The sequence below is a fragment of the Aquarana catesbeiana genome, linkage group LG10 (genome assembly GCF_042186555.1).
Source record: "Aquarana catesbeiana isolate 2022-GZ linkage group LG10, ASM4218655v1, whole genome shotgun sequence".
Classification (NCBI taxonomy): domain Eukaryota; kingdom Metazoa; phylum Chordata; class Amphibia; order Anura; family Ranidae; genus Aquarana; species Aquarana catesbeiana.
Window position 1 is genome coordinate 48,929,936 of NC_133333.1, and position 6,692 is coordinate 48,936,627.

At 41.8% G+C, this 6,692-nt stretch overlaps 1 protein-coding gene across 6 annotated transcripts in view; it reads right to left on the reverse strand.

Moving 5' to 3' along the window:
* SYT3 (synaptotagmin 3) overlaps positions 1–5,291 on the reverse strand; it is a 372,879-nt gene extending 367,588 nt beyond the window's left edge. For 2 of the 6 annotated variants that reach the window (XM_073602152.1, XM_073602151.1), the window contains exon 1: positions 4,837–5,291. The gene's annotated coding sequence lies outside the window, so the exon portion shown is untranslated. Of the gene's footprint in view, positions 1–3,542; positions 3,951–4,836 lie in introns of those variants that run through there. The other 4 variants (XM_073602148.1, XM_073602149.1, XM_073602153.1 and 1 more) reach the window with 3 other exon arrangements.
* Between the last annotated feature and the right edge of the window lie 1,401 nt (positions 5,292–6,692).

A 6,692-nucleotide genomic window follows, 5' to 3' on the forward strand; every position in this document is an offset into this window, starting at 1 on the left:
TCTACAGCACAGCTCAGAATGGGAGAGGGAGAAGCAGCACAAGGAGCCAATCAGTTTTGATGCACTTCAGGGAGCATGCTGATAGTAGGAGTAAATTAACTCCACTGTCTGTTTACATCCGGCTACCTCCAATCTACTCTGCCTAAACAGAAAAGGACAGAGTCCTCTTCCATTCTATTTAGGCAGGCCTGATTGGACCCAGAGGTAGCCAGGTGTAAATAGACACAAGTCCATTAACATCCACCTGTCCATAGGGACGAATGGACCTTCTGATCCAGTTCACCTGAAAAACTGACAGGCGGACCTGATCGAAACGTTCGTCTAAAAGTGATCTTACTTTTCAGTCATGGCGGGGGAGAGGAGAAGACCTGTAGATGCTACTATATGGCAGGAAAGGAAAATTGTGTCTCTTCCCGTCAGACAGTGCTCTGCTGAGTGGTGAAGCTGTATAAATCTCAGAATCAGATGGTCAGAGATAAAAATACTTGGGCAAATTAAAACGGCTCCCAGATTTGAATCCCATATCTATCCATTCATCCATCTCCCCTTTCTCTGTATTCATCTCCCTATATCTATCCCTCTATCTACCTATCTAATCTATCCCCCTTCCTCACCCATCTATACCGATCTCCCTTTACTCTTAATATCTATTGCTCTATCTTCCCCTTTTTCTCTTTATATCTATTCTTCTATCTACCTCTCTAATCCATCCCCCTTTCTCTCGATATGTATCTACCTCTACCCTTCTATCTCCCTTTCCCTCCATATCTATCTCCCTTTCTCTCTGTATCTATCTTTCCCCCTTTGTCTCTCTCCATTCCCATTTCTCTCTATCCCTCTACCTATCTAATCGATCCCTCTTTCTCTCCAAATCCAACTATCCCCCTTTATCCATCTATCTGGTCGAACCATCCATCTATCTGGTCGAACCATCCATCTATCTGGTCTAACCATCCATCTATCTGGTCGAACCATCCTTCTATCTGGTCTAACCATCCTTCTATCTAGTCTAACCTTCCATCTATCTGGTCTGACTTTCCATCTATCTGGTCTGACTATCTCACTTTCTCGCTCTCCACATCTCCCTTCTCTCTATATCTATCACTATTTACCTATCTAATGTACCCACCTTTCTCTCCATATCTATCTACCCATCCCTATCTCTCTCATCATTCTAGTCTGTATTCATCTCAAGTACTTGTACAGGTTTAGGACAATTAGAAAAAAAAATATTTTATCAAAGATATACCATCTACCTGTAATCTCCAAAAAGTCCTAATGATGTCATACATATTCATAGCAACATTTTTACACTTTTCCTGCACTGGAAAGAAGACTTGCCTATCTTTCTCCATTTTTTTTTTTTTTTTGTATTTTTGTTACTCACTACTTCCTAACTCTCTCTTTGTACTTTGATCACAAACCTGCATAGCCTATTGCCTTCCTTTCTGGTATTAAAAGCATAAAAACAATCATATAAAGCGGCTGCTATAAACAATCATCATGCTATATGCTCAACAAACACATTAAGACTCTCTTGATTACTTGTACTGCTGTGTCGTCTATTGCTATAATTGGTTAACGACAGCAAATGTATCAGAGAGACTTTGAACAAAGGCATAAAACAGAGCATCTCTTTATATAAAAAAAAAAAAAAAAAAAAAGTAATCTAATTTTTACAGAAAGGACATGGAAAACCGGCGAGAAATCTCTAGACAAAAGATGTATCATGTGAAATAAAAGGATCACAGTGTGACAAACAAAAGACACATCTGTCAAAATATTCCGCAAATAATTCTTTTGGTGTGATCAGCATTTCGGAAAAGCTAAAGGAACTCATTTGAATTAACACTCAAGGTATTAAAGAAATAAGCATCAGATATCAAGCTGAACATTAAAAAAAACAAAAACAAAACTGTAGAATATATATATATATATATATATATATATATATATATATATATATACACATACATACATACACACACTAGAATATAAATATATATATACACACATATACATATATACACACACACACAATACAGACACTATGGGGGTTATTTACTAAAGACAAATTCACTTTGCACTACAAGTGCATTGCAAGTGCTCTTAAAAGTGCACTTGGAAGTAAAGTTGCTGTAGCTCCGAGGGGGACATGCAAGGAAAATTTAAAAAACAGCATTTTATCTTGCACATGATTGGATGATAAAATCAGCGGATCTTCCCCTCATATTTAGAGCGACCGCACTTCCAAGTGCACTTGTAGTGCAAAGTGAATTTGCCTTTCGTAAACACACACACACACACACACACACACACACACACACTGTATATATGTTAACATATCCTACATTCTAGTTGAAATATTGACACATCCTGTTGACATTAACTGTAGTCTTTTAAAAGGATATACTCAAAGAATTAGTAACTTTAAATTCCAGTACAGCCAACATTATCTTACGGCAAGATATGTGGTGCAGGAATTATAACTGATGCTATATATATTTGTCAATTTAAAAGAATGCTGAATTAGCAAGCAAAAAACAAACAAACAAAAAAACAGTCCTTCCTTTTGGCTTCTAGACACAAAATTGCAAGCAATCCGAAACACTGAAGGGCTAAAACCGTATGAGACAAATCGCTGGCAGAACAGGCTACAGGTTGCTGGTCTAAGCAAGCAATCTCAATAGGCACTGAATGGCAAAATGCTACAGGTGATATCCTCTGATCTAGATAGGCAATGTTCCAAAACCCAAGCTTGAAAGCCGCTCTGGAGTCCTGCAGTGTATTGGGCTGTGATGCATGCCTAGCCTGGAAAGTGAGATGAATTTCAGCACCATGGACAGCTCACTAAGGCCATAGGCAGATCTGCATGAAAGCAACCATCACATTCCACCTATAAAGGCTACAGAAGGCATTAGCAGAAGCATTGGCATGTAACTCTTCCTGTACTTCACGGGCAACCTTAACAGATGGCATTCAGGCTGCAATCACTGTACCAAGACAGGAAATACTTCTATTGGCATTACAGTACAAGGAAGACCACAAACCTTAGGCTATGCATGAACAGTTGTCAATCCCAAAAGCCAATGCATATGCATGCAAAATACCACCAACACAGTGCTCAAAAATCTGTTGCATCTCATACGTTGGGCATGCTATATATCTGTTGCAATAGGTATACAATCACATAACCAGGAACACATTTAATCAATTGCATTGCCATATACAGTATGCACAATAGTATTAATAGGGGTATAAAGAACATTACCACATTAGAAGATAAAATAAGAATGGGATTAATATTAATTTGGTAAAGCAACATATGATCTGTAAAGAACTGATGACAATTTTCATGTGTATTTGCTGATCTTGAGAAATGTGATTAGAATACTGAAAGAGGAAACCAATAGACATTTCGCATTCCAGCATGGCAAAACGTCTATTTGCTAGGGTTCCACAATGGCAACACATGGGAAAGCCAACAGTTTATTTAATACGTCCAGGCAGCAATTAGCAAGTCAATAGTGCCATAACCTTACCTGCTCTGTTGAGCATATTCAGACTAAATGCACACCCCCTCCTCCTTCAGCACTGACACTATGGTCAGCCTTGTGCTATGGTATCATATGCTATTATGCAGTGTCAGATGAAGCAGGTACAGAAAATTCTTGCCAGCAGGAGACTAGGGCAACAGGCTCTAAAAATTTAGGTCACATATTTACAGATGAGCTATGACTCCATCCAACAGGCAAGCGCTCCCTTGCAGCATTGGATCATTAAATGGGGGATAGATTGTAGGTGGTCTTCTCATCAAGAGTAGTAATGCTGCATGGATCCCCCCCTCTTCTCCCATCTGCAAGGATTCCCTACCTCCATCAATAGATAGTAAGATGCTACTGGAAATTGCCTTGACCTGGCCACCTAGTCTTAATTGTACCCTGCACGTCTCAGATCCCCATATGCTATGAGGGATGGGGGGAGGGGGGGGTGAATACTCTAACCAGCTCCTGCACCTTAAGGCAGCCTGGAGTAAGGAGCGATCCGACAATTGTGTAGCTGCCTCTGCAGCTGGGATGGCAGCTCCTGGTGCAGATGGATGGTAACCTGAAAGCCTGAGACCCCCATATGCTAGAGGAGGGGAGAGGGGGGACACCCTAAACAGCTCTTGGTGCAGATGGCTGGTACCCTGAAAGCCTGAGACCTCCCCATATGCTAGTGGAGGGGAGAAGGGGGACACCCTAACCAGCGCCTACAAAGAGACCCGACAATTGTGTAGCTGCCTCTGCAGCTGGGATGGCAGCTCCTGCTGTACAGATGGATGGTACCCTGTAAGCCTGAGACCCCCAGGAGGGCAGAGGGGGGACACCCTAACCAGCTCCTGCACCGGAAGGCACCCTGGATAAGGGACCTACCGAGCGACCCGACAATTGTGTAGCTGCCTCTGCAGCTGGGATGCCAGCTCCTGGTACACATGGATTACGGTCTATGGGTTGCTGCTTTATTTTAGCACACCCTAATTAAATTAGACCAGTGTTGGCACAACATATAATTGCTCATCTATTGCTATCAAAACCATTGATTAAAACAAAACAAAAAAAAACCTTACTTCTTGCTCCATCTATTAGGCTTGTTGGGCACAAGACTATGCCATTCCCTCTAATTAAAGCCTATGCCTCCTTGTTAAACCCCCTACAGCTAGCATCTGATAGAAAAGGAGGGAGGGGGGTAAGATTTCTGCCCCACCCCTGCATAGAACTGAATCCCCCTATCCACTGCACATAGACATGGTCAAGCATAACACATCGCATCGGTTGCTTGCAGTAACCCCCTTACCTGCCAGTGCTTCCATTCTTTCAACGAGGCAGGCTGGACTCAAGCAGATCTGAAGGAAGAAAAAAAAATCATTCCCCTTCCTGTTACAATTCGCCTAGTCACAGCCCTTCCATATCAGTGTCCCTCCCTCCTTGTCATAGTTGCAGATCCAGTGTGAGTTTCTGGGTCACCAGCCCTGAGATCCAGGTCCAGGATAGATGGGTTTGCTCCTTCCTAGGCTTGGCTTAGCAGATCCTGTGCAGATCTGCTTCTCTCTTTGTGATTCTCCCCCCTCCTCTTTTTTTTTTCTCTGTGTGTGTCTCTGGCTCTTCTCGCTTTCCTGCCTCTCATTACTACTGCATGCTGAGAAACAGACAAGCTGGCTGTCCTGGAATTCACTTTCCTTTCTCTGTGCTGTGCAGCAGATAGGTGGCAGCCAGGATCCTTCTGACTCTGCAAGCAAAATACTCAGACAAAACCCAGGAGGCAGCAGCAGCACCTGCTCAGTTGGTCTCTTCAATAGCCATGAGAAAATCCCCCCAGCGCTTGCATTGGGGGGTCTGCAAGGAATATGACATGTAAGGGGTGTAAAAAGAATAAGTCCCTGTACACACTATCAGAATATCGCTTTTCGAAGCAATCGTCCTGTAATCTGATCGTTCATACACAGCTTTCTTCTGAAATTTTCCGAAGGGACAAACACAATCATTTTCCTTGTGCAAAATCAGATTGTACATTTTTTGTTTAATTAGTACCATTTTCATCCGAAAATACAATAGAAATACATTACATCACTTCCGAATTTATATTCTGTCGTAAAAGAATTTTCGGACTTATGTAACCTATTCATTTTCGATATGACACATGCTAAACAAACAAAAAAAAAAAAAAATGATCATTTGTCTGATAATCTCATTGTGTGTACTAGGCTTAAGTCCCGTACACACAGGTAGAATGTCGGGAGACGTTTGCCTGTACAAAAAATACCGCCTGACATTCTGCCCCTGTGTATGTCGGTCTGTCCGACAAAAGCCGGACGTTCGGCCAGCTTCTGTCAGATGTGCATGCTGGAAAACCAGCAGCTGACCGACTCCCGATCAGCACTCTCAGCCAATGGCAGAGAGCGCTGTTCGGAGTGTTCTGTAACCTTGCATGGTTAGTACAGTGTCTCTGACCAGAGCTGTCAGGTTTTTTTTTTTTATTAAATATTTTTTAATCAAAATATAATCAGCGCAACCACAAGCTCAACCTTACGCTTAACAAACAAAATAAAATGAATGTGCCTTATGACCCAGGCATAGTATGTAGTGTGTCCCCTACTTTAAGGAATACATGTAGTCTAAAAAAAACATATGACTTGCACTGGGGTATGCAAAAAATACACCTTACATTGGGGTCTGCAGAAAAAAAAAACACTTATATGGGACCTCCCTGGAATATGACTTGAATGGGGTCTGCAAAGAATATTACCTATCATGGGGTCTATAAAGAATAAGAGATGCATGGGGTCTACAAAGCACATGAATTGCACTGGGGCCTGCAAAGAACATGACCTGCATTGGGGCCTGCAAAGAACATGACTTAAATTGGGGTCTTAAGAGAACACCCCTTGCATGGGTACTGCAAAGAATATAACTTGCATGGGGTCTGAAAAGAATCAGACTTTCACTGGGCTCTCATTGGGATCTGTAAAGAATAAAACTTGCATCTGGGGTCTGCAAAGAATATGTGCTGCATGGGGTGTGCAAAGAATAGGACTTGAATTGAGGTCTGCAAAGAATAAAGCTCACCATACATTATACAATCTGATTGTATGATCTCCTTTAGATCTACCATCAATTATGTAGTGCAAGGGCCTGCCTGATTGGATACAGAGT